Genomic DNA, 4,941 nt, shown 5'->3' on the forward strand with positions numbered 1-4,941 from the left:
CGAACAAATTTGTGATCATACAAAATTCATTACGTACACAGACCGACAACCAATACCCACGACACTGTCTGCAAAGTCTCTAGTAAGATCCCAAAAGCATAACATACAGAATCTGACTCGGCAGCACTCCGGGAACAAATGGAGCTTGCCATCTGCACTGTAACATCTTCCATCTGTCCTCAACTCAACTGGGAGTACCTGCGCGGCATGAAACGCAGCCCCCGAAGAACAGGGGGTCAGTACGGAAATGTACCGAGTATGTAAAGCGGAAATATAACAATATAAGCAAAACCGAGCCAGAAGTATAGAACTAGAACAGGTAGTATCGGATCCGAGTCCGAAACGGAAATACAGAGTGTGTGGCCAGGACCACGATATATATCATAAGCACGGGGTGTAGCCGTCTGAATCGTGATATGAAACAGAGGTACAAAGCCTAACTGGCAGGATCATCGTGCGGATCGGGGCACAGAGTGCGACTGACATACCCGCAACCGAAGCTAGGGGTGTAGAACTATAGCCGACTGAAGCATAGTCCGGCTCAATCATGCAGCAGCAACACCAACAGAATCATTCTCCGAATCCGCTGTCCAGAAATGTAACAGGAGAGAACCATGCATGCAGAATCATAAACTTACACAAGCACAGGTAGTATACATTTACCTCAGGTTTCGGCCCTTTAGTGAGGGGCGCAATGGACAGTGCACTAGGGTGTGCACGAATAACCAGGTCGCCACAGGGTCACCTCTAGTGCACAAGTCATACCCAAGAGGTTCCAGCAGGCAAATACGGCAGTTAGAATGTCAAAATGCTTTACTTTCTTTTGAAAAACATTTTTGTTTCACACATATAAAAGAATCAACGCACAATTTCCGCGGCCATAAGTCCAGCGGTCGCTACCACGCATACCGCGGCCAAGTACCCAGCGGTCACTATCACACATACCGCGGCCAAGGGTCCAGCGGTTATAATCACACATACCGCGACCAAAAGTCCAGCGGTTACAATCACACATACCGCGGTCGAGGGTCCAGCGGTCACAATCACACATTTGACATACCGCGGTCAAGGGTCCAACGGTCTATGTCAGGCACAATCACAAGTGCGGCAGAAGCGGTCAAGGGTCCAGCAGTCAATGCCACACGTCCGGCATGACGCGGTCAAGGGTCCAGCTGTCAATGTCGGACACGCCGCGGTCGAGGGTCCAGCGGCCAATATTACATATGCGCATATTCACATAACCGGCCCGGGACTCGGTGAAACAGAAAACAACCATACAGGATACCAAATCACTACTTCCCAAACATAAATCACACGTGCCAGGATCATGCATCACCCAAGATTCAGGTATGCCAAAATCGTATATCAGAAAATACAGAAGATAAGTAGTTTATCCAAATTATCAGGGTAAGGTTTTCAAAACGTTTTGGATGTCAAAAACATTTTATAACACTCATGAAGGTGGTCATAACACCTATCGTATAGTAAACAGCATAATAACCAGGAGTTACCTGCGAACTCCAGACAAGAGTACATTGGCTAAAGCCATACAACACATATCAGGGTTTCTGTCCCCGCAGTTGGTTCAATAATAATTAAAATCCGTCTCAGGATAGATAAAATATCTCCCGTTTAGTAGTCGGGACAATAGCCATAAGTCCCTAGACTTGTCGCACCGAAGTGAGACAAACAAAACCATAAGAGGGGCGCCGGGGGTAACGGGCCCACCTCGGGTCAAGTCGGGGTGGCGGACATGAATCACGCCCATTAGACTCTACAGAGTCATCCAGGAAAGTTTCGGAGTGATTGGATTACATTTGTGAAAGTTATGGAGGTTTAACCACTTTGTTTTCAACAAAAGCACCTTTTGAAGTTCAATTGAATTGAATGAATAATATCAAGAAATCAATCTCGATTTCCGATGAGCAGAATTGCCCCCGAGGCTAAAATCTCCACCTAGCACACCTAGGACATGCCAAAGAACAAAGGGGAAGGCTTTACATACCTCGATTGCGCCTTATGCTCGCTTGGCTTCAATTCCAATTTTGTCCAGAATCTACAAATGGTCATGTTTACCAATTGTCAATTTCAAGCTTTTCAAGAATGTAAGCTTAATCACATAATTGCCTACCGAAATTTCGGCAGCATTTCCCCTATAAACTCGCCTATCCGAATTTCCAATTGCTCTCCTGTTGACACAGAAATACCAACAATAACATATGGACACAACCATATCTTCAATTCTTTTATTTCAACAAGAACAACAACATATCAAAACAGCCCCCAACTATAACATAACGATGCCCGAAATTCTAACGAACACTTGCAATACACCAAGCAGCCCGTATGCACTTCTTATACCTTATTCAATGCAATCTTTTCAGCAAATTTCTGAGAAATACAACAGCAGCCACACGACACCACATCATCTATTCATATGCAACTAAACCACATTATTATCTCTATAATCCTTACAACAACCCACAACAATTTTTAACTCCAACTCTAACCTTCAAATTCTTTCATTCTCATCACATAATCTATGATTACAACAACCAAAATATTAATTCAAATCAGTCCATAAATTTCAATTAAAACAGCCCCTAATCCATAAATCTCAACAAAACAACAAACGAGTTTATAATGTTGTTTTCTCCGTTCTAATTCGTTAAAACTCTAAATAAACACTTTAATAACATAAAATGAATCTTATAACTACCTTAGAAGCAGCTCAAACACGAAAATTTCATTCCCCAAGACCAATATTTAGCTCAAATTGAAGGCAACTCAACGTACAATGCTTTTCTCTTCATGAGCTTCGGGATTCGGGGCTCGGATTTTGATCAAAATGACCTTCTTAGCCTTGAAGTTTTCTCTCTCTCTCTCTAATGTTCTTGGAAGATTTTATGTTAAATGAAAAGCCCTCAAATAATTTTTCCTTATATACTTGACGTTAATGGGCCTCATGGGCCGAAATGTGAATGTTTGGATCGGGTCACAATTTTCTGCCCCGCTAGCCCAACTTGCATCGTCCATATCTGCTTATCCAGATATCTTTTTGATGAGCGGTTTGTTGCGTTAGAAACTATACTCGATGAACTTCATTTTAGAATTTTGAAACACCTTAAAAATCCTCATATACTAGGAGATATGCCTCCAACAATATGGGCTAAAAATCTGGTCCGAGATATTTTCTGAAGTTGTTTGGATTCATTTCGTTCAGCTTCGTTTAACTTCTAATCCTCTTCCGACCCTCATGTAACCTCTTATACATACATATACATACTCATATATTCTCATAACGCGATTTCAAATCCTTTAGGTTACGATGTCACCTCGGGATACGTAAGGCAACCATATATATATAACGATATTCTTACTAACTCGATTAACTTTCCTTGAACTTTCTTAACTCATTCTTTCTTGTCTTAATTAAAATAGCACGGACTCTTACGGGGTATAACATCCTTCCCCCCTTAGGAACATTCGTCCCCGAATGTCAAATTAGTCCTACATAAGTATACTGCTTCTGGTGATGTTATAACGAATCATTTGTAACTTGAACTCATCTATCATGATGTGCCTTTCTTTACTTAGCCTAATTCCATTCTCCACCTGACATCTGTTAATATTGATCTTCCAAATATAGTAGACACTATTTAGCTACCTCTGTAATCGACTGCAACTTACCATTTCCATCTACACTTGAAGCTTAAGTCGAGTTCTTCTTGATCGTCCTCTTTAAATTCACTGTCTTCTTGTAACTAGCTCGTTCTGACCATCTCACTTAAGTCATTTTGCAATTTCCCTTAATCCCACTTATAACACTTTAAGCATATTATCTCGTGTCGTTTCTCTATTTTTGACTCAACTCTTCTATTGCCTCTTTACTCAGATTTGCTCTTAGTTCTCCTATCATGCATCTTATTGCAAGCTTTACACGAGTATATAGGTACTCAAATCAGCCCAGAAAATATCTTAGCGTTGTCTCACTAGTCTTTATGCTTTACTTTACATTCTTCCTTCATACCTTCCAATAGTATCGGGGCCCAATTATGGCTTTTGCTCTCCGTACTAATGATGTCTCTGTAGTTTTGCCTTAAACCACCTTACACCTTTCTTTGACGTATCCAAAATATTGCAACCGCACTATTGTTATTGAATTCTTACCCTTTTTATATTTCTGGGAAAATTTGGCTAGGTATGCACCCGCTATAGTAGCAGAGATGGCCGACAGGGTGCACCGGTATGTGATGGGGCTAGACCCCTATTTGATTGATGGTTGCCTGGCGATGGCTTCCCAGCCAGGAATGCATGTTGCCCAAGTACAGGCATATGCCTAGGGCATGGAGGACCGGCGTAGGGAGCGTCGGCCTGATAGGGGTCCCGATAGGGCCCGGCTTAAGAGAGCCAGATCGGCCGGATATTTAGGGGGATTCCAGGGTGAGTTTTCTCAGTGGCAGGGTAACAGGTATCCGTCCCAGCCAGCATACAGTACGCCCCCACAGTTTTCGCGACAAAACTCCATGGCTTCGAGTTCGCGAGTAGATGGGAGTTTCAGTCAGATGGGGCCATCCATACCTCGATGTCCTCATTGCAGGAGGCGCCACCCCGGCGAGTGTTATCATGCCACTGGTGCCTGCTATTCTTGTGGCCAACAAGGCCATACGACGAGAGAGTGTCCATATAGGGGTGGTCCAGGTGGTTCAACCCAGCTTACCGGGTCAATTGCTGGCTCATCCCCTCCTTTGGCAGCCATACGCCCCACGGGGCGAGGGGCCCCAGCACCAGCACCAGCACCAGCGCCAGCGAGTCGTGGCAGGGGTCGCGGTGCGGCTTCGGGTTACAGCGGTCCTTCGAACCGCGTATTTGCTTTGACCGGCCGGCAGGACCCAGGAGCGTCTTCCAGTGCACACCCAGGTATGCTACTAATCTCTTTTT

Source organism: Lycium barbarum, chromosome 3 (assembly GCF_019175385.1).
Source record: "Lycium barbarum isolate Lr01 chromosome 3, ASM1917538v2, whole genome shotgun sequence".
NCBI lineage: Eukaryota > Viridiplantae > Streptophyta > Magnoliopsida > Solanales > Solanaceae > Lycium > Lycium barbarum.